Source organism: Ambystoma mexicanum, chromosome 14 (assembly GCF_040938575.1).
Source record: "Ambystoma mexicanum isolate Mex_15411 chromosome 14, UKY_AmexF1_1, whole genome shotgun sequence".
Classification (NCBI taxonomy): Eukaryota; Metazoa; Chordata; class Amphibia; order Caudata; family Ambystomatidae; genus Ambystoma; species Ambystoma mexicanum.
In genome coordinates, this window is record NC_090940.1 from 148138162 (window position 1) to 148162632 (window position 24471).

The window sequence follows — 24471 nt, forward strand, 5'->3', positions numbered from 1 at the left end:
ACAGGACCCTGCTCAAGCCAGAGGACTATGAAGGTGCTCCTCTGCAAACCACCAGGTTAGCTGGTGGGCCTCCCAAATTATCGCCTGTAGCCTTAGTCACACTCATGATTGGCGACAAGACAGCAAAGCTTCCTGTCCTGGTTCAGGACAATGTCCCTGCTAACATTCTGTTAGGAAATGATCTAGTAGAGTTGGGGTTGATCTCGGATGGTCTTCCCATGACTGCTGCTGCAGTCACTAGGTCACAGGTGACACCGGGTCTGGCTGTGAGTCAGGTACCCGAGCCAAAGGCGAGGCCTAAGGCAAGAAGAAGGAAGACCAAGAAGGCCACCTCTGTGGAGGGAACACCTTCTCTTCCTGCTGTTCCGACAGCACCCATTGGGATCCATGCTCCGGACGGGCTGGGTCCAGTGGAAAACCCAAACTCAACTCCTGTGGGAGAAGAGACAGAAGACTCTCCTGTGGGAGAGGTTCTCAACCCGGAGGATCATCCCGACCTTCAATGCTTGTTAGCTGAAGGGGGACCCTCCCGGGCAGACTTCTGTAAGGGACAGAGAGAGTGCCACTCTCTCGAGGGCCTGAGGAAACAGGCCCTGTCCCAGGCACAAGGTGAAGTGCCTAGGACATTCAAGATTTATTGGGAGGGTGAGCTCCTTGTTAGTGAGCCCACTAAGCCTGAACCTGGTGCCCGCAAGAGGTTGGTGGTACCCCAGGTTTACAGGCCCTTCCTACTGCAGTTGGCGCATGAGGTGCCCTTGGCTGGTCATCTTGGGACCAAGAAGACTAAGCAGCGGCTCTCTGCCCATTTCTACTGGCCACGGATGGGAGTAGAGGTGGAGTCCCACTGCAGGACCTGCCCAACTTGTCAGTTGTCTGGCAAGACTGGAGGCAGGGTCATTGCCCCACTGCAGCCATTACCAGTGGTTGGCACACCATTTGAGAGGGTGGGCATCGACATCGTCGGTCCCCTTGACCCTCCCACTTCAGGTGGACATCGGTTCATCCTGGTCTTGGTAGATCATGCCACCAGGTACCCTGAGGCAATACCCCTTCGGACTGTTACTGCCAAGGTGGTTGCCAGGGCTCTCCTGGGCATTTTCACCCGTGTTGGATTCCCCAAGGAGGTTGTCTCTGACCGAGGATCCAACTTCATGTCTAGTTACATGAAAACCATGTGGAAAGAGTGCGGGGTAACCTACAAGTTCTCCACCTCTTACCACCCCCAGACCAATGGTCTGGTTGAGAGATTTAACAAAACTCTCAAGGGCATGCTAGGTGCTTTGGAAGAGCCCCTAAGGAGGAAATGGGATCTCCTCCTGCCATGCCTGCTGTTTGCTTACAGAGAGGTACCTCAAGAGGGTGTTGGTTTCAGCCCCTTTGAGTTACTCTTTGGACATCCCGTGAGGGGGCCCCTCGCCTTGATCCGAGAAGGCTTGGAAGCCACCCCTCCAGGTCCCGCCAAGCAAGTGGGGGACTATGTGTTAGGCCTCAGGCGGAGGATGACACAAATGATGGGTCAGGCAACAGCAAATCTCAAGGCCAGCCAGGAATTGAATAAGTACTGGCATGACCTGAAAGCTTCGCAAGTGGATTGGACTCCGGGACAGGAAATCCTTGTGATGGAGCCTACCAAGCCTAGAGCTTTGGCAGACAAGTGGACTGGACCCTTCAGGATCATCTCCAAGATGGGCGAAGTCAATTATCTGGTGGACATGGGAGCCTCTGGGGTAGCCCCCCAGGTATTCCATGTCAACAGGCTCAAGCCTTTCCACAGGCGAGCAGAGGTCTCATGTCTCTTGCTAGCTTCAGGGCAAGAAGAGGATGAGAGTGAGCCCCTTCCTGATTTGCTGCATAGCAACCCTCAGGATGGCTCAGTGGAGGGAGTACAACTCTCTCCAGATTTGACAACAGAGCAGCAGAGGGCCTGCAGGGCTTTGCTCCAGCAGTATGCCTCTCTGTTTTCACTGACACCGGGCCTTACACCGTGGTGTAAGCACGAAATTGACACTGGTGACAGTGTGCCTGTCAAAAGCAGGAGCTATCGTATGTCAGATACCGTCAAAAACCACATCCAGGCTGAGGTCGCCAAGATGTTGGATCTGGGTGTTATTGAACCCTCCACCAGTCCCTGGTCCAGTCCAGTGGTCCTTGTCCCCAAGGCAAGTTCCCCGGCGGGTACCAAGGATTGGAGGTTCTGTGTGGACTACCGAGGAGTCAATGCCGTCATCAAAACTGACGCGCACCCATTGCCCAGGGCTGATGAGCTCGTGGACACTATAGGTGCTGCCAAATTTGTGAGCACCTTTGACCTTACCTCAGGCTATTGGCAAATAGCTCTGACGGACCATGCCAAGGAAAAGACGGCATTCTCCACACCTGAGGGACTCTACCAGTTTAGGGTCATGCCCTTTGGGTTGAAGAATGCCCCTGCCACCTTCCAGAGATTGGTCAACCATGCGCTCAGTGGGCTGGAAGCCTTTTGTGTGGCTTACTTAGACGACATTGCCGTCTACAGTTCCACCTGGGAAGAGCATTTGACACATCTGGATAAGGTGTTGCAGGCCTTGAAAAGGGCTAACCTCACTATCAAGGCCACCAAGTGCCAGATAGCTCAGGGGAAAGTTACCTATCTTGGTCATGAGGTAGGAGGGGGTCAAATCCAACCTCTCTCCAGTAAAGTACAGGACGTACAGAACTGGGAGACTCCCACTACTCAAACCCAGGTGAGAGCCTTTTTGGGCCTCACTGGGTACTATCGCAATTTCATGGCAGGCTATGGAACCATAGCTGCACCCCTGACAGCTCTAACTTCACCCAAACAGCCTAGGAAGGTTAATTGGACTGAAGACTGTCAGAGGGCCTTTGATGGCTTGAAAGAAAGTCTGTGTAGGGCACCTGTGTTGAGTGCGCCTGACTACAGCCGACCCTTTATCGTCCAGACGGATGCCTGCGACACCGGAATTGGAGCTGTCTTGTCCCAGTTAGATGACAAAGGGAGAGAACATCCTATCATATTCATCAGTAGACAACTCAAGGGTAGAGAACTTAGGTGGGCTACTGTTGAAAAGGAATGTTTTAGTATAGTTTGGAGCCTTAGGCGTTTTAGGCCCTACCTTACGGGGTCCACCTTCAAGGTCCAAACAGATCATAAGCCCCTGAAGTGGCTTATGCAGATGAAGGGTGAGAATCCGAAATTGCTCAGGTGGTCGATTAGCCTACAAGGGCTAGACTTCACCATAGAGCACAGACCAGGGAAGAGTCACGATAATGCAGATGGCCTTTCCAGAAGGTATGTTGACCGTCTGGATGAGGGTGTCTATCCCGTGGGAGATTAGGCACCCTCCACCTCAGTCTGGGGGGGGCGACTGTGATGCCGGAAATGCATCTGAGGGACAGGGCCTCTGAATCCTTGTCCTTTTTCTGTTTTTACCGTGTGTTCTGTCATGTTTTCTGCCCAGGAGTCCATGAGGGACTCCTGGCAGTGCAGCTCTCTTTTGGTTTGGTGAACAGACCCATGGGATACCCTTATGGCACCCATGGGTAGGGGTACAACCCTGTGCCCCTAGTGTATGTTTTTGGGCACCTGTGGGTGGCCCACAGAGCAGGGTATGGGCTGGTGGCAGCTCCATGCTAAACTGGACAGGTGCTCTGGGTGTCCTCCATTTTGGGATACCCAGGCCCTGCCATTGGGATCAGTTGATTCCTGATAGGAAACAAGATGGCCCCTGTGGCCTCTTGCTTTCTATTGCCTGTTGTCTTGTTTTTCCCAAAGTCCTGGGAAGCCCTGGCTCTGTCCCTTCCCCCTGGCTGGCTGTTGGGTGGAAGTTCCATATATGGTGTTGTTGTGAAGGCCCAGCTAGACTGACTGGAGCCTTCCCAGTGACTGTATGTTATGGGTACCTCCTGTGGGTGGGACCTGGGTGAATGGAGTGTGTGACCAATATGCACTTCTTGTTGTGGTTGTCTGGTTTCTGGCATGAGAGACAAAGACTGAGACAGCCCTGCCCGAAACTGGCCTGAATGCAGTGTGTAGTGTTGAATGGCTGGGTACTTGTCCCAATCCACATTCCTTGTTGTGAGTGTCTGAAAGGGAGGAGTGTGGCCTGAATGCACTGTGTGCCTGATTGGCTGACTGACTGCATGAATGCCCTTCTGTGTGATTGGCTGCTGTGTGTGTGCCAGCAGTGTGGATGAGAGACAGAATAGTATATCTGGGGACCTCTCACCACTGGAGATTGTTCAGGAACGTTCAAGCACGTTCAGAAGCATTCAGAAGCTGAGTCTCCACTCAAGAGTAACTGGATTTGCTGATCCTCGACGTCCAGCTGGAAGAAGAAGACTTGCTGTGGCATTTGCTTCGACAGAAACTGAAGGTTGTCGAAATCGTCGAGGACTGACCCGAGAGAGGACCTGGTAAGGCGCCCTCTTCCCGTGCTCCGAGGGACCATCGAGCACCGCTGAATCTTCGCCGAAGCGCCCTGGAAGTCAGACCCTCGAAAGGCTGCCGACCCGAGACGGGACCGCCGAGGAGATCGAAGTGAAGCACCCGGACATCGACGCTGTCGAAGTCCATTGCCGTCGACCAGGGTTCGCAGGTCTGTGCAACCGCTGGAGGCCCGTCGAAGTTGTGTTGCCCAGCCGTGGGAACCACTTGACGCCGTGCCGCCGACGACCGGAGCCGTCCGCTCCTTGCCTAAGAACATTTGAATCGAAGGACTCTCTCGACCGCATCGTCGACCGCTTTTGTCCTGCCGGAGAAAGTCGAGGACGACCAACGCGCCGAGGAGAATCCGCCGGTGGGTTTCCCGCCACCTCACGACCCCAAAGACTCGAGCGACTCGACGCCCTTGCTGGGCTCCCGTCTCTACAATCTTTGCGGTCCAGAACTATTGTCATCGAGGTGCCCCGCACACCTCCGCCTTGCAGGACGCCGACGCCCCGACGCCGACGAGCACCGCTCGGACGAAGCTGCCGCCTCTTCGACATCGTTCTACCTCGTTTGTCGACGGACGTTCGACGCCCCGTGCCTCCCGCTTGAAAGGGAAGGCATTCAAGACGGGCCGTCGATTCCCCGTCGCCGAACCCCGAGGTCTTCGACGTTTCTCGACGCCTCTCGACGATCCGTGACTCCTGCTTTAAAAGGGGGTCATTCAAGAAGGATCTGTCGACGCCTCTTCGAAGAACTCGACTCCACCAGGTACATTGGGGGGGTAAAAACATTGCAGGAGAGAATAAGACTATTGAACAATATATGGACTGGGCTTGTGTCATATCCCTTTATTTTACAGGTTGCCCAGGTGGGGGGATCTCCACACAGAACTGTGTCCAGTAGCTAGGGCCAGTCTTCTGCCTATTGTTTCAACCATCTTTTATCTCTCCTCTCTCTATTGCTGGTTTCCTTCCTATTGATCTGTGTGCTATTTTAACAGTATTGTGAATGCACTGTTATGAGGTCTAATATTAGTGGTACCACTTTAGAATTGTAGATATTTATCATTATTGGTTTTCCTGAGCACAAAGTGCGTTGTTGTGATAAGTGTACATAACCCTTGAATATTAATTATATAAAGACTGTGTTTTCAGTAATACAGTGTGTGGACATTCCTTTGTGGGGGCTTGGGGATACACTGTACTTAAGAACCAGCCTGCATCACCTCCTGAGAAGCTAGGCCTTGATTGCTCGTCCATTGCTACCATAATCGAGAATCTTGGCTGGGGTCTTCTGTGCCTCTCCTCTACCATATAGAGAGCGGAAGTACAGACCCCCCCACCGGTCTTGACAAGGAACAGCAATGGGGGCAAAATATGCCCCATCTTATGCCAACCTCTATATGGGACATTTTGAGACAGAACATCCGTGGACCCATCCTTTTTTTCAACATAACTAACCAGGTGACATATTGGGGCAGATATATTGATGACATTATCATGATTTGGAACGGCACAGAAAATGAATTGAAACAATACCATGAATTTTTGAACTCCAATAACTACAATTTGAAATTGACCATACAATACAGCCAAAGTAGTATCAACTTCCTGGATCTGAACCTCTTCATTGAAAACAACAAAATCCATACAACTCTCTTCATAAAGGAAACAGCAGTTGATAGCATTTTACATGCTGCAAGCAATCATCCAAGCCACATAACTAAAAATATACCATATGGGGAAATGTTAAGGATTAAACGCAACTGTACAAAGACACAAGATTTTGAAAAACATGTAAGAGAAAGCATTAGAAAATTCCAAAATAGAGGTTACAACTATAAACATCTAATTACGAGTTACCAGAAAACCAACCTCAAAACAAGAACAGACCTTCTTAGAAACAATCCCAAGAAAACACAAACAGGAGAAACCATAAGATTCATCACAACATACAACAGCAAAAATAAAACTTTGAACAATATTCTTAAGAAGAATTGGAATGTACTACAAACCGACAAAAAGGTGGAAGAACTACTAGACCAGCAACTTAGTATTACTTATCGGAGGGCTAAAAACTTTAAAAACATACTCAGTCCATCTCACTTTGTTTCAGAGAAAACTTATATCACCCCATCACACCAAATGTGTTTAAGAAATCCAATGACAGGATATTACAAGTGTGGATCCTGCAACCAATGCCAATTTTCAGACAACAAGAAAACAGAAATCTCATTGCCCAATGGACACACTAAGAAAATAAAACAGTTCATCAACTGTAACAGTAAATTGGTAGTATATGCAATACAATGCATCTGCATGAAATTGTATGTTGGAAGCACTAAACGCATGCTCAGGACCAGAATCAGAGAACACATTAGGTCATTAAGAAGTGAAATACCCGAAACACCTCTGGCATACCATTTTAAGCAATATCATTCATTAACTGACATTGGAAAGCTCAAATATTTTGGCATTGAAAAATATTGTAATTCCACCCAGAGGTGGAAATGTTGAAAAAATGCTAAGGAAAAGAGAGGCATTTTGGATTTGTCATCTTGATACATGCCACACAGGACTCAACAAAGATCAGGAAATGCACCATTTCCTCTGAAGCAACATCAATGAATAAAGCATGCCAGTGGGCTACCTAACAACACATATACAAGTATATGACAACATTAGAAGTCTGGCAAGCAAAAAAGACGAAATGTAAGAAAAGTAAGAATCTACTCAATAACATAGAAATAATTGCCTGTAAAAAAGAAAATATAACAAATACAACATTCGCAACAAGGAAATGTTTTTTTCAAAATGCGAGGTACCAATGAAATGCAAAGGAAAACCACAAGTTCGAATTGAAATAAGGAAGCAATAATAAACGTAGTTTCAAAACGTGTAAGATAAGAGAGAGAATAACATGCCCAAACCAAAATGGCGATCGTCACTAACAAACGTCACGTGATCGCAAAGTTGAGAGACACGTGATGCGGAACATCGGCATCAATATGTAACTAACACAGCCGCGAGAATCGAATACGACAAACAGAAGAAACGAAGGCGGACCATCGCACACGGGGGAAGCACGGAGATCACACAAACAACGGTAAGGCAACAAGGATGTTAGAGACTCGGACAGATTAGGACCGCATGATTGTGCTTTATGTGAAAGTAGATGTTAAACATCTCTACGAAGTCAGTTACTACTAAGGGTTAAAACATTACTATTTTCACATTTCCCATGTAGACGTATCATAAAAACATCGGAATCCAGTGAAGGAGCACATAAATGACGAACATAACATTTGATATTCCGAAAGAAATAAGAGGGTAATAATAAGTTTGAATTTAAAAATGGATATACAATTGTTTAAAAGCTTAATACGTAAATAAGAAAATCGGAGAGACAAAAAGGCTTTTTTCAGAAAACAAGGCATTTTTTAGAAACAGTGGAAACCGAAAAGAATTATTGTCTCATATATGTTATGTCACACGGGAAACGGGGGTCTGCCGCTCTCTTCCCCTCCTGGCGAGTCTACCCGCGCATCTGCTTCCGGGGGCTCGCCGGGAGGGGAGTGGCGGGCTACAGGGCTGGCGACCTTCGGCGCATGCGCGGAAGGCCTCTCTCTCGGCTCCGCGCATGCGCCATGGGCCGAACTCATCTCCCTAGCGGGGCTTGCTTCTCAAGCCTCGTTATGGGTCCGCCGGCGTCCGGAAACGGAACGGCTTGCGTCCCAGGCCTTTCGGGCGCCGGCGGCCCATAAAAGAGGCCGCAATTCTCAGCGAGTCGCGTCTCAACGCGGTTCGCTTCGCTTGCCTCGTTGTTCCTGCCTCTTACTTACCAGCGGCCTGTCCTGGGCCAGCTTGCCTCCTGCACTTACCTGTGGCCTGTCCTGGGCCAGCTTGCCTCCTGCACTTACCTGTGGCCTGTCCTGGGTCAGCTTACCTCCATTCTTTACCCGTGGCCTGTCCTGGGTCAGCTTACCTTCAGTCCTTACCTGTGGCCTGTCCTGGGTCAGCCTATCTCCTGCCCTTACCTGTGGCCTGTCCTGGGTCAGCCTACCTCCTGCCCTTACCTGTGGCCTGTCCTGGGTCAGCCAGTCTCCAGTCCATACCTGTGGCTGTCTTGAGCCAGCCTGCCTCCAGCCTTACCTGTGGCCTGTCCTGGGTCAGCCTACCTCCTGCCCTTACCTGTGGCCTGTCCTGGGTCAGCCAGTCTCCAGCCCATACCTGTGGCTTGTCTTGAGCCAGCCTACCTCCAGCCTTACCTGTGGCCAGTCCTGAGCCAACCTACCTCCAGCCTTACCTGGGGCCTGTCCTGAGCCTGCCTGCCTCCAACCCTGACTTGTTGTCGGCACTGGGTCTGCCCATCTTCAGACTTACCCGGGACTTGCCCAGTACCAACTAGTCTCCAGCTGTTCTCTCTCTTCCTGTTTTGCCTACCTCCGAACCTAATCCTGCAAACCTCTGGAACTATCAGCACCAACCGGACTTTCTATCAGCTGTAATTCCTCACTGTTACATTGGTTCCGGAAGACTCATGATATCTACAATCGGCTCTACCTAAAACTACAGTGTCACCATCTTGAGCCATCAATCCTCGAGTCACGCTCATCTGGACAGTACTTATCGTGACATTGGGGGTCGGTCCACCCTTCACCCAGTTCCTCTTTTGGGTGGCGGAGGGGCTGATTCCTCGTGCCGCTAATTCATCAGTTCCTGGACTCCAGACTGGCGACCTCAGCAAGACCAACCACCAAGATTACAGGTACGCGGTCCTCTCGGGCCGATCAGCTTAACAGATTGAGACGCCTGCCTTCAGATTCGGAGATGGATGAATCGCAAGAAATGAGGAACGAATTGCTGGCACTCAGAGCTGAGATGACCGCCCTGCATCAAGAGAATCAAACATTACGCCAAATGATAACACAAGGAGCATCCAGTTCTTCTCAGACAGAGGGACCATTGGCTCACACAACACCCATCAAATTCGACGGCGATCCTAGACGGGTGGCAGAGTTTTGTAACCACTGTAGGATCCATTTCCTCTTCAGGTCCACGCACTTTAACAACGATAGGGCCAAGATTGGCTATATCCTGGGGAATCTAACTGGGAACGCATTAGCTTGGGCAACCCCGTTTGTGGTCACGAACAGTCCTATTTTGAATGACTTTGCTGCCTTCGAAAAAGCCTTTCTGGAAGTATTCCAGACGCCGAACCTGGCCTCCGTCGCACAGAATCAGTTGATGGACTACAAACAGGGAAGCAATGACGTCATCACCTACATCAGTCGCTTCCGACTTTTGGCTACCGACTCTCAGTGGCCCGAAATTACACAGAAAACGCTGTTTCGTCGAGGCCTGAGAGAGGAGTACAAAGACGAATTACTCCACATCCCCGAGCCGGAGAGTCTTCAACTCTTGATAGATCAAGTACTTCGTATTGACCAAAGACTAACCGAACGAAAGGCTGAGAGACGTCGGTTTGACAGAAGCGGTTCCCGGACAACCAACTCGCCTGCTGGTTCATTTGGATCAACCGAGTCCGGATCTGAGCCCATGCAAGTAGGCGCCATGAGAGGGCCTTTGTCGGAAGAAGAGAAGAAACGAAGGAGGTCTTTGCGTCTGTGTCTTTACTGTGGAGCAGCCGGGCATTATCTGAGTATATGTCCTTTACGTCCACAAAAGAAGAAGTCGGGAAACTAGGAGACCTGTCGTTTATAGGAAGGGCAACGACAGGTCCCATCTCCTCCTCAGACCCTTCGGTTATTTGTTCCATTCGTCGGCCCATGCAACCAGTGGTGCTGCAGACCCTAAAGGTCAGGATTAAATTACCAGACAGAAACCTGGAGATATCTGGTCTGCTGGATTGTGGAGCTTCCGGCAACTACATCGACGAAACATTCGTCGCCCGACATAAAATACCACTCGTTTCCAGGCCTACTCCCTTGTCGGTGGAGCTTATTGATGGTACCCCCTTGTCTTCGGGGCCTATTAACCAGTTCACGGTCGGATTGGCTCTTCAGATTACTGATCATTACGAGGAACTCTCCTTTGATGTTATTAAGTCACCTAACTACAAGATGGTCCTAGGTTTACCATGGTTACAACATCACAATCCGTTGATAGACTGGAGAACTCAGACTTTAACCTTTTCCTCCGAAAGGTGTGCTCAAGGATGCAAGCTATCTGTTCCCACCATGACCATTTCGACTTCTCTAAAGACGGACAACAATGGGGTTCATCTATGTTCCACGTCTCTGGTTCCACAGGTATATGCCGATTTCAAACAGGTGTTTTCTGAACCCGGCAACATACCCCTTCCTCCACACCGGTCCTTTGATTGCTCCATTGACCTGTTGCCGAACCATGTCATACCTCATGGGAAGTTGTACGCGTTGACCCGTGATGAGAAGCAAGTTCTTCAGGCATATTTATCTGAAAGTCTAGAAAAGGGGTACATTGCACCGTCAAAGTCACCTGCAGGGTTTCCCCTGTTCTTTGTAAAGAAGAAAGAAGGCACGTTGAGACCCTGTGTCGACTATCGACAGTTGAATGACATTACAGCCAAGGACCGGTACCCGTTGCCTTTGATACGTAGTATCCTTGAAACCCTGCATACTGCACGAATTTTCTCCAAATTGGACCTCCGTGGAGCTTATCATTTGATATGCATCAGGAATGGGGACGAGTGGAAGACAGCTTTCAAAACATCTTTTGGGCACTTTGAATATCGGGTTATGCCCTTCGGCTTATGTAATGCCCCCGCTGTTTTTCAGCGATTTATGGACCACATTTTTGGTGACCTGTTAGGATTATCCGTTTGGGTTTATTTGGATGACATACTGATATTCTCTAAGTCCTTGGACGAGCATGTGGAACACGTTCGTGAGGTCCTTCATCGACTATCCATCAACAATTTGTTCGCCAAGGCAGAGAAATGTAGCTTTCACCAGACCAGTATCGAATTTTTGGGATTCATTATCAATCAAGAAGGAGTTGGGATGGATCCCAAGAAGGTTCTAGCCATACAAGAATGGAAACACCCACACGATATCAAGGCTCTCCAACGATTTTTGGGGTTCGCAAACTTCTACAGGCGCTTTATTCCACATTACTCGCGGATCTCGGCTCCCCTCACCAGTCTTACCAGCAGCAAGATCGCTTTCGAATGGAGTCCTGTAGCTTCCCAGGCTTTTGGAGTATTAAAGTCGGCTTTTATGGCTGCTCCCATCCTGCGCCATCCCCAGGAGGACTTGCCCTACATTGTAGAGGCCGATGCTTCCAGCTTCGCGGTCGGAGCAGTCCTTCTCCAGAAAGATCCAGCCACGCTAGTGGAACATCCAGTTGCCTATTTTTCTCGCAAGTTGAGTCCCAGCGAACGAAACTACGCGGTGATAGAAAGGGAATTGTTGGCCATCAAGACCGCATTCGAGGAATGGAGACATTTTCTCCTCGGAGCCCGTTTTTCTGTAGAAGTGCGAACCGACCATCGCAATCTGCAATATCTTCGCTCTCTGCAATGTCGGACTCCTCGTCAAGCCCGGTGGGCCTTCTTCTTCTCTCCATTCGAGTTCCATGTCACTTATATCCCGGGAACTTCCAATATAAAAGCAGATGCTCTCTCCAGGTCCTTGGAAAATGTTGATGGGACGCAAGGTCCTGAACAGCCATTGATTTCTCCTCGCCATTTCCTGCTGGCTTTGTCCTCTCACCTTAAGTCCATCGCAGAAGCCACTCGGTTGGACCCCGAAAGAACATCCCTTCTTAGTCGTCACTCAGTTTCTGAACGAGAGGGACTCTTGTTTTATCAGAAGAGACTTTACATACCTAAAGGAGCCATTAGGAGGGGCATTTTACATGGATTCCATGATTCACCCATAGGAGGACACCGTGGAGTCAGAGCCACTCGAGAGTTGGTTTCTCGACAGTTCTGGTGGCCAGGTTGGGCGACTGAGGTCCAGAAGTACATCGACAGCTGTCCAATATGTGCACAGTGCAAGGTTCCCAGAAGACGGCCATTGGGTTTATTAATGCCCACTGAAACAGCTCTCTATCCATGGCATACAATCGCTACTGATTTCATTGTGGATTTGCCCCCATCTGAAGGTTACACCTGTATAATGGTGGTCGTAGACTGCTTCACCAAACTGGCTCATCTCATCCCATTTCGGAAGATCCCTACAGCTACCCAAATGGCTTCGGCGTTTCTGCATGACATCTACCGGCTGCACGGCCTACCAGAGAAAATCATATCGGATAGAGGAACCCAATTCCTTTCTTCATTCTGGAAACAGGTATGCGGTCATCTAGGAATACATAGAGCTCTAAGCTCAGGCTACCACCCACAGACCAACGGGCTGACCGAAAGGACCAATCAGACTTTGGAGGGGTACCTCCGTTGTTTTTCTAATGCCACACAATCTAACTGGAAAGATGGACTAGATCTGGCCGAGGTTTCATATAATAACACCGTCCATACTTCCACCGGAGTCAGTCCATTCTTCTGTTCCACTGGTTTACATCCTCGATTGATGCCCTTTCAACCCATTCCTTCTAGTACTGTTCCTTCTGCTGATGACCTAGTCAAACACATTCGGAATCAACAAGAACTGGCAAGCAAGATCCTAAGTGAGGCCAAAGATCGGATGAAGAGACAGGCAGACAGGAAGAGGAGTGTAGAACCCGACTTTCAGGAGGGTGACAAGGTGTGGTTGTCCTCAAAGAATTTGCCACTCCGCAATTTGCCCGTTAAACTGGCTCCTCGTTACTTGGGTCCCTTTGTTATTACCAAACGGTTGTCCTCCGTATCCTTTCGCCTACGCCTACCCTCTTCCTGGCATGTACATCCCGTTTTTCACGTGTCCCTGTTAAAGCCCTATGTGGTCGATGCCTATGGCCGCACTCCTCCCCGTCCGGCCTCTGTCCTAGTGCAGGGTGTCCCGGAGTTTGAGGTACACGAGATCTGTGATGCCCGTTTCCGTAGAGGGGTGCTCCACTATTTAGTTGACTGGAAGGGGTACCCAGCCTGTGACCGTACATGGGAGCCACGCCAACATGTACATGCACCCCGGTTGATACGTGAGTTCTATGTACGGTTTCCCTGGAAACCCGGAGCTCCGGGCCTTCCTGGGAGGGGGCATAGTGTTATGTCACACGGGAAACGGGGGTCTGCCGCTCTCTTCCCCTCCTGGCGAGTCTACCCGCGCATCTGCTTCCGGGGGCTCGCCGGGAGGGGAGTGGCGGGCTACAGGGCTGGCGACCTTCGGCGCATGCGCGGAAGGCCTCTCTCTCGGCTCCGCGCATGCGCCGTGGGCCGAACTCATCTCCCTAGCGGGGCTTGCTTCTCAAGCCTCGTTATGGGTCCGCCGGCGTCCGGAAACGGAACGGCTTGCGTCCCAGGCCTTTCGGGCGCCGGCGGCCCATAAAAGAGGCCGCAATTCTCAGCGAGTCGCGTCTCAACGCGGTTCGCTTCGCTTGCCTCGTTGTTCCTGCCTCTTACTTACCAGCGGCCTGTCCTGGGCCAGCTTGCCTCCTGCACTTACCTGTGGCCTGTCCTGGGCCAGCTTGCCTCCTGCACTTACCTGTGGCCTGTCCTGGGTCAGCTTACCTCCATTCTTTACCCGTGGCCTGTCCTGGGTCAGCTTACCTTCAGTCCTTACCTGTGGCCTGTCCTGGGTCAGCCTATCTCCTGCCCTTACCTGTGGCCTGTCCTGGGTCAGCCTACCTCCTGCCCTTACCTGTGGCCTGTCCTGGGTCAGCCAGTCTCCAGTCCATACCTGTGGCTGTCTTGAGCCAGCCTGCCTCCAGCCTTACCTGTGGCCTGTCCTGGGTCAGCCTACCTCCTGCCCTTACCTGTGGCCTGTCCTGGGTCAGCCAGTCTCCAGCCCATACCTGTGGCTTGTCTTGAGCCAGCCTACCTCCAGCCTTACCTGTGGCCAGTCCTGAGCCAACCTACCTCCAGCCTTACCTGGGGCCTGTCCTGAGCCTGCCTGCCTCCAACCCTGACTTGTTGTCGGCACTGGGTCTGCCCATCTTCAGACTTACCCGGGACTTGCCCAGTACCAACTAGTCTCCAGCTGTTCTCTCTCTTCCTGTTTTGCCTACCTCCGAACCTAATCCTGCAAACCTCTGGAACTATCAGCACCAACCGGACTTTCTATCAGCTGTAATTCCTCACTGTTACATTGGTTCCGGAAGACTCATGATATCTACAATCGGCTCTACCTAAAACTACAGTGTCACCATCTTGAGCCATCAATCCTCGAGTCACGCTCATCTGGACAGTACTTATCGTGACATTGGGGGTCGGTCCACCCTTCACCCAGTTCCTCTTTTGGGTGGCGGAGGGGCTGATTCCTCGTGCCGCTAATTCATCAGTTCCTGGACTCCAGACTGGCGACCTCAGCAAGACCAACCACCAAGATTACAGGTACGCGGTCCTCTCGGGCCGATCAGCTTAACAATATATATTGGATAATAACCATGTTTTCATGTTGGACTAAATGATCAGTATTAGTTTAAACAACAGAACGACAGAAAGCAAATTAAACAGTGACGCAGGTTTTTCTTTTACAGGCAATTTGAAACACAGATGCAATAGAACAGTTACATATTTCAGTGATTTCCGAACCATCCATACAAGGATAAAAAACCACAGCAAACAAATATCAAACCTAACAAGGAACAAGGAAAGGCAACTGAGTAAAGTAAACTCGAAGCAAAGCAATTGTGTAGAACAGATAACCATAAAGATCCTCCTGAAGAACCGTCAGATAAGTAGACGGGGAAACACGTGTCGAGGACACAATATAAATCAAAAGAGGACAAGTATTAAGAGGTATTAAGAGGAACAAGCAAAAAGCAAGCAGATAAAGGACCTAAATAAAGTGTAAATAATGAGCACATCAACAGACTGTAAGATATTTATTACAGTGAAAAGAGGACACAAATAATTCAAAAGAGGACAAGTATAAAGAGCATGCAAGAGGAACAAGCAAAAAGCAAGAGGATAAAGGACTTAAACAAAGAGAGGAGGACACAATATTAATCAAAAGAGGACAAGTATTAAGAGGACATAAGAGGAACAAGCAAAAAGCAAGCAGGTAAAGGACCTAAACAAAGTGTAAATAATGAGCACATCAACAGACTGTAAGATATTTATTACAGTGAAAAGAGGACACAAATAATTCAAAAGAGGACAAGTATAAAGAGGACACAAGAGGAACAAGCAAAAAGCAAGAGGATAAAGGACTTAAACAAAGAGAAAATAATGAGCACACCAACAGACTGTAAGACATGTATTACAGTGATAAACTAAGTGCATAACTGCAAGACACTTATTGCAGTAATTAGTAACATGTATGCTTAATAAAAAGGCGCCATTTCAATCAATACAGTATTGTTCTGTTGTTTTTTTCAATTTTTCAACCCTTGGACAGCCTGAGGGAAACTGTATTTTGAATTAGAGCTGCCAGTTAGACTACAAAAAGGAAGAATCTTTAACTAAACAACCTACACACATCAACAACATCGGGCGCCAGTAGCTGTCTTAAGGCTGATTTTCTACAAATTCCACATGGGAGACAGCCGCTCCCAGGGAAACACCAAGGTTTTGCTGGCATGGGGGGAATTTGTGGCCTGACCCTGCATTTGTGTCCCAGCCCACCAAAATACCTCCCAGAATGCCCAATCCCATAATATAAAAAAACTACTCGCATAAAGTTGGAGCTCCTTGCATAAAGAAACCTGCAAACAAAACAAAAAACATTCATTACCTATGTTCAGCCCAGCAAAAACAAATCATAACTATCACGCTCTGATCACCGCCCCCTTTCAAGCCATCCCTGGTGGTCTAGTGACCCTCACACCCCAGTAAAAACACATTTGCCCCTTCCTAGGGGCCGATTTTTATTAAGACTATTAGTGACCATAACACAATTTAACCGTATAATTATAGGTTTATGGAATTTGGTCGACTGTGCCCCATGCCGCCTCCCAACTGGTTGAAAATCCCCTGCCCCTTCCCCTCATTTTCTTTACATTTTTAAAACCACCGAAGGTAGATGGTGGGTTCGGGTCAGGCCCTATTTAATTGTGTAAGATGGTGACCGGGCGACCTACCCCAAAATCTGACATTAAAAAATCTTCGGTACAAAATATTTGGAAAAAATTCAACTAGTTCAGGTTCAATTTGAACACATAGACCCTTAATTATGCCAACGTGTATGAACACTTTGGTCCAATTAAATGGCTATAATAAATCTTAAACCATGAACTGATAACTCTAGTAATATAATAAATGAAAATAAGGCCTACTTTAACAATATAAATACATTCATGGAATATACATGACTGAAAATATGAAACTGTCAAAAAAATTACATATTGAGTCCAACAATGAGCTGAGTGACGGCATAAAAAAAAGGAGAGAACTTTGACCATGTTTCTAGGTGGACATATAGGAATAGAGCTACGAGACCGTGGGGGGGGGGGCTGTACCTTCAGAAAGATAATAGCCAGCATATAAGGTATTCCCAAGGCATCTACCCTATCCACGTTATCCTTTGCCAGGTACCAGACCTGTAATTCAAGACCTGGTAGAGTTTTGAAGAATGAACAACTCTGCATTAGAAGGCCAAAAGATCTGAGGGTATTGTCTTTGATCCCACTAAAAGTACATTTGAATACACAGTCTGCAGAATGGACTGTGGAAAAGACCTACTTGAGCTTGGGTATGCAATGAAGTTGGCAGATGAGGTTCAAGGTTGGCAGAGTTATTGTGCAGCTGCCAGCAGGAGGCACCATGGTGGGGGTCAGGCAGCTACCATGACAGCGCTGCTTGACTTCAAGTTGGCAGCTGAGAATTTATAACAGATACAAATTGCTAGATCTGAAGATGGTGAGTTACTCAGAAGAGCCAATCACTTTGTCACGTACACACAAGGACTTGGGCACATTCATTAACGCCCTTCCTTTTCCAGTATCAAAAGGGGCAGGACTATACAGGGAGGCTTTGGTAGAAGGCCTAGTATGAAAGTTTGCAAAAAAGTGTTGCAGTAAAGAGCAGAGTAAAAGAAGAAGAAGGAAGGCGAAGGGGGTGGAAGGAGAGTAAGACTTGAGGTGGATGGGAGAGGATGGTGAAGATGCGTCAAAAGAAGGAAAAGGGGAGAGCGGTGTGAAGAGGGGAAAACTAGCAAGGGGGAAAGGAGAGATGGAAGGTGAGACACAAGAGAAAGGAGGAAATTACTTGGAGAACAGTTTAAAAGGTACAGACAAAATCGGTGTAGGAAGATGAGGGCCACCGATGGAGGAACATTTTGAGAGAGGTACTGAGGAAGAAAAGGAAGGTGGAGGAAGGAAGAAGTGCAGAAGGTGGACCCTGAAAATAAGGTAAATACTGTGGAAGAAGGCCTGTGTCCATTAAGAAGTATGCTGGCTGGCGCCCGGTTATACATCTTAACCTAAAAACGAGCCCATCAAACGTAGAGAGGGGTAGTGGAAAGACTAGGACGGCTGCAGTACCCTGGGTAAACTAACTTGACCATGGTTTAACTCTCAACACCAAGCTGAGTGGGCCTCTCTTCGGTTTCTGGCCCTGCCAATGCATCACATCATCAGTTTCTGGCCCCTGGAAGGGCCTATCTTTGTCTTCAAGCCCAGGACAGACAAATGGTCTTTCTGGCAAGGAAAATCTTCATGCCTAATAGGGACAATGCATCATCAGTCCTAGGAGGGTCAACCCAAGCTCATATAGAGCACTAGAGGGGGACTAGCTGAACTATTCACACTCGGCAATACAACACTAGTTGAGTAATATTAGAATACGGAAAGTGGCCATGGGAATAAAGTCCTCTAGAAGAAAGGGGGACTCCTTACGGTGTTAGGAATGTCAGCAGAGGGAATGTTATGGGTATGGAATGCGAACAGAGAACACTAGTAGAGAATGCAAGGCAAGTTGTACGGTGGTTGGTGTAAGGGTGAGGACAGAGAGAGTTGTTACAGCATATAGATTAACTTAAAAGAAATTAAGTCACACATACTGGCTGTGTTCTGGTTCACTTCCTTAACTGGTGATGAGTTGCAGCAATGACAAAGATCCTGCACTTGCCATAGATTGTGGTTGCCCTGGCTGAGCAGGTACAGGGTTAGTTTCACAGTCGAATAGTGGTTCACTCTTCAGGCATGTATTGGGGAGTATCTGGGCTGTGCGTAAGCCTATGAGGACACATGAAGCACCCTAGCAGCATAGCCGTGCATGCACACGACAGAACACATGATCCAAGGACGCATTGTCCGGTGTTGCAAGTTGTTACTTGGTAATTTTAGACATGATAAGGAGTTGACATGTCTGTTGCTTAGCTATGTAACAAGCTGAAGGCCTTCACTGCGGGCCCTGTGCTCAGTGCTGTGCACGTCCCACACGCAGTGTAGTGACTGAAAGAATGACTTGCACACATAAAGGGAGAATGCAGTAGCACAATTGGCTGTTATTCTGAAAGGGTTTTTTCATTGCACCTTAAAAGGAAGATTACAGACATTTGTCCCTGTGAACAAGGTGACAAATACCAAGAGCATGAAAATAGGGAAGGAACAGAAACTAATTTAAAGATTATGGCAAATATACCAGGTAGTGGGTTTTTCCTAGGTTATTAAATGGAAAGAAAGATTCCAGAAGTATATGTTGGCAGTATATGGTCCTAATTAATTGAGTAAAAAGAAAGAGGCACTGTTTCATTGTCGAGGTCGGGCTGGACAACAATTTCTTAAAACTAGCTCAATGCATCAAGATGGGCAACGAGTTTGATGTTTGCATAGCCAAGATGGAAAAGCATTACGAGGTGAAGGGGAATAACATTTTTGCTTGTTATCAATTTGCCATCAGACAACAGAAATATTGTGAGACCATTCAGGAGTTTGTTACAGCACTATGAGGGTTGGCTATAAAGTGTTGTTTTGAACATTATCAGAAAGAGTACATTCTGCACAAGCTGATGATCAACAGGAGATCAAGAGGTCCCCTTGTCTAATGGGAACTAGACCACTCACACTTAAGCAGCTATTTCCCATTAGAGAAACGGCCCTCCGACCTGGAGAGGCAGAAAAATCGGAGGGCCATTTCTCTAATGGGAAATAGTTGCTTCAGTGTGAATGGGGTAGTTCCCATTATACGAGAGTACCTTTCTGCCTCTGCAGGTCAGAGGGACGTTTCTCTAATGGGAAATAGCTGCTTCAGTGTGAATGGGCTAGTTCCCATTAGACGAGAGGACTTTTGTGCCTCTGAAGGCCAGAGGGCCGTTTCTGTAATGGGAAATAGCTGCTTCAGCGTGAATGGGCTAGTTCCCATTAGACAAGAGGACCTTTCTGCCTCTGCAGTTAGGAGGGCCATTTCTCTAATGGGGAAATAGCTGCTTCAGTGTGAATGGGCTAGTTCCCATTAGACGAGAGGACCTTTGTGCCTAAACAGGTCGGAGGGCTGTTCCTCTAATGGGAAATAGCTGCTTCAGTGTGAATGGGCTAGTTTGCATTAGACGAGAGGACCTTTCTGCCTCTCCAGGTCGGAGAGGACTTTTCTGCCTCTCCAGGTCAGAGGGCCGTTTCTCTAATGGTTGGAGGGCCGTTTCTCTAATGGGAAATAGCTGCTTCAGTGTGAATGGGCTAGTTCCCATTAGACGAGAGGACCTATGTGCCTCTGCAGTTCGGAGGGCCATATCTCTAATGGGAAATAGCTGCTTCAGTGTGAATGGGCTAGTTCCCATTAGACGAGAGGACCTTTGTGCCTCTGCAGGTCAGAGGGCCGTTTCTCTAATGGGAAATAGCTGCTTCAGTGTGAATGGGCTAGTTCCCATTAGACGAGAGGACCTTTCTGCCTCTGCTGGTCGGAGGGCCGTTTCTAATGGGAAATAGCTGCTTCAGTGTGAATGGGCTAGTTCCCTTTAGACGAGAGGGCCTTTCTGCCTCTGCAGTTCGGAGGGCCATTTCTCTAATGGGAAATAGCTGCTTCAGTGTAAATCGGCTAGTTCCCATTAGACGAGAGGACCTTTCTGCCTCTGCAGGTCGGAGGGCGTTTCTCTAATGGGAAATAGCTGCTTCAGTGTGAATGGGCTAGTTCCCATTAGACGAGAGGACCATTCTGCCTCTGCTGGTCGGAGGGCCGTTTCTATTGGGAAATAGCTGCTTCAGTGTGAATGGGCTAGTTCCCATTAAACGAGAGGACCTTTCTGCCTCTGCAGTTCAGAGGGCCGTTTCTCTAATGGGAAATAGCTGCTTCAGTGTGAATGGGCTAGTTCCCATTAGACGAGAGAACCTTTCTGCCTCTGCAGGTCGGAGGGCCGTTTCTCTAATGGGAAATAGCTGCTTCAGTGTGAATGGGCTAGTTTGCATTAGAAGAGAGGACCTTTGTGTCTCTCCAGCTCAGAGAGAACCTTTCTGCCTCTCCAGGTCACAGGGCCGTTTCTCTAATGGTCGGAGGGCCGTTTCTCTAATGGTCGGAGGGCCGTTTCTCTAATGGGAAATAGCTGCTTCAGTGTGAATGGGCTAGTCCCCATTAGACGAGAGGACCTTTCTGCCTCTGAAGGTCAGAGGGCCGTTTCTCTAATGGGAAATAGCTGCTTCAGTGTGAATGGGCTAGTTCCCATTAGACGAGAGGATCTGTGTGCCTCTGCAGGTCAGAGGGCCGTTTCTCTAATGGGAAATAGCTGCTTCAGTGTGAATGGGCTAGTTCCCATTAGACGAGAGAACCTTTCTGCCTCTGCAGGTCGGAGGGCCGTTTCTCTAATGGGAAATAGCTGCTTCAGTGTGAATGGGCTAGTTTGCATTAGAAGAGAGGACCTTTGTTTCTCTCCAGCTCAGAGAGAACCTTTCTGCCTCTCCAGGTCGGAGGGGCGTTTCTCTAATGGTCGGAGGGCCGTTTCTCTAGTGGGAAATAGCTGCTTCTGTGTGAATGGGCTAGTCCCCATTAGACGAGAGGACCTTTCTGCCTCTGAAGGTCAGAGGGCCGTTTCTCTAATGGGAAATAGCTGCTTCAGTGTGAATGGGCTAGTTCCCATTAGACGAGAGGATCTGTGTGCCTCTGCAGTTCGGAGGGCCCTTTCTCTAATGGGAAAAAGCTGCTTCAGTGTGAATGGGCTAGTTCCCATTAGACGAGAGGACCTTTCTGCCTCTGCAATTCAGAAGGCCGTTTCTCTAATGGGAACAGCTGCTTCAGTGTGAATGGGCTAGTTCCCATTAGACGAGAGGACCTTTGTGCCTCTGCAGGTCGGAGGGCCGTTTCTCTAATGGGAAATAGCGACTTCAGTGTGAATGGGCTAGTTTCCATTAGACGAGAGGACCTTTGTGCCTCTGCAGGTCGGAGGGCCGTTTCTCTAATGGGAAATAGCTGCTTCAGTGTGAATGGGCTAGTTCCCATTAGACGAGAGGACTTTTGTGCCTCTGAAGGTCAGAGGGCCGTTTCTCTAATGGGAAATAGCTGCTTCAGTGTGAATGGGCTAGTTCCCATTAGACAAGAGGACCTTTCTGCCTCTGCAGTTCAGAGGGCCGTTTCTCTAATGGGGAAATAGCTGCTTCAGTGTTGTGGGATGTTTTTACCCATGCATCCGAGCCCTCCCTCAAAAAACTGTGCAGTACTGGCATTGAAAACATCATGATGGCCAGAGCTTCCCAGAAAATGCCCAGGGAAATGCATGAAGAATAGGCTGCCACCCATTTTTGCCGATGTTATGGGCACAGAAGGGCACTGCCTAAAACCACCATTGGACTACCCACACAGTAGCCTGAAACCATTGGGAATGGCAATGCTGATTGCCAAAAGCATCCTAGAACTGTGGGGAATTCATTTCTTAAATCCCAAAAATGGTTGCATTACCAGTACTCACCACTATCAGAAAGCCAGCGTTTTAAAACAACACCAGACATTGTGTAAAACTGAATAAATAAACCCAAAGCAGGCCAAAGAAAGACTTACTGAGAGGTGGATACAATGTAAAGTTATATTCTGAAGTGACTTGAATGTTCATAACAAGACTGGCTGAGCTCTGCAGGTCTGCAGCAGCCTAACTGAAACTGGATTTAAAACTACCAAAAATCGAAAATGTTTACATTAACTAAGTGACCTACATTTGAGTGTCACATAGTTTGTCACTGTTGAAATGTCATAGTTTTGAACTTAGAATCAGCATTCTAGCTGCATATGTAAAAATTGTCTTGACTTAAACTGGGGAACAAAAAGTGACATTTTATCTGAAACCTGGTTTAATGAAACTGAATTCTGCCCACCAGCTACCCCCGACAGGAGTTGAGACTTGCACAACAGCTGTGTTCCCAGGCCTAGCTGCCTTTTGCTGTTCCCACCAAAAGGGATATGACACTTCTCTGATTGAATTAGCTGGGCTCTGCAGGAAGTTGAACAAAGCCCTGTCCTGACTCAGGCAAATGTTTTATTGGGGGGGGTCGTAAAATTGGCTTCCTCCTGGAAGGAAAGGGGAGGAGCACTGCCTGTGAGAGCAAGCTGGCTTGGCAGAACTGGAAAAACCAGAAATTCAACCTTGTGCTGGAGGAAACCACACCCCTTTGGGGCCAGAACATAAATCTAAAAAGATGGATCATTCATAGAGCGGACTTGTGAAAATTTTATAAGTGATATCATTATTCTTGTGATTTTTCGCTGCACATTTGAAGACGTGGTAGGACCCGGTGGTATGTTCAGGGGGGTTTTAGCGGAAAAGAGGATATTACTCTAAATGTATGTATGTTAAAAATCTGACACTCCACCACCTAATGCCCACACACCATGGGCACATCTGTGTAAATGCGGGGAAAAATCCAATATTGGTAACCCGACCAAAAAGTGAAATATGTTGCCATTTTTGAACCCAAGCTCCTAGAAACGACAGAATTGGAACAGGGGCTACCATCAGTAAATGTGATGGGTGCATGTAATTTCAAACCACTGTGTATCTATGAGATATGTCTTTAGGTCAAATATAGATTGTGTGTAAAGTTGACAGGGGTGGGTTCTCTGTATCATAAACAAGACCTCATCATGATGACACTTCATTTCATTCCCCCAATCAAGGGGAAGAGGAGGAAGTGGCCAATGACAAGTGGAGAGGGGTAGGGCCTAGAAAGCTAGCCTCTCCACCCACTTTCAAAACACATAAAAGCAGACAGTCAGGACAGATAGGGACATTCTATTCCATCTGCTGCGGGACGTTCTGCCGGGAAAATCCATACTTTAGCTCCATCAACCTCCAGAGAGCCAACATAGAGACTTCAATCTATCCACCTTCAGAGACCAAGACTTTACTTCAGAATTTGTAGCAGAGAGGTCAACTACAAGCTAAATCCCTCTTTAGCAGGCCTCAAATCATTGCCACTATTCACAGCCAGGCGAGCTGTTTGAATTCTTTGCAAGAACTCTTGCCATTTGCCAGAGAGCAGTGTTGTATCCAGAGAGAGACCAGCTGAACCGGAGACCGCTGTATCCGGACCCACAGACCTGATTAGAACCAGAGACCCAGACCAGACCAGCAGAGTAGAGCTGACCCAGACGCTGTGCGCAGAAACCGTCCGTGGCGAGTGAAGAAAACCTGTAGACCAGATCCGTGGCGAGGCCTAATTCAAAATATATTGTGAGTACCTAGCAGAACTGTGCAGAACCAATCTCTTAGTTAAAATAATATAATTCAATCTATTTTAATCTAACCAGAACTGCCTCCTAACTGTCACCTGTCATTTGCAAAGCTGTCACTTGTCATTTTCTATCTGCAAGCTGTAACCTGTCGCTTTGAACTTTTAAAATTTAAAATCCAAAAAACTACCTTTATTTAATCGTCTGTATCTCTGGAACCGTTTGGGCTAGGAACTTGGTTTAACTTTCCTCTGAAAGCTTAGAATCTCATCTTTTCAACAAGCATAGGACCGACTTCCTACTCCTCATACTTCTGCCGTAATCACGATTCTCGCACTCGCGAATTTTACCGCGATTTGCGATTTGGTTAAAAATCCAGCCACGTGTGAAAACAGCAGCTTCCTTGCTTTACTTGC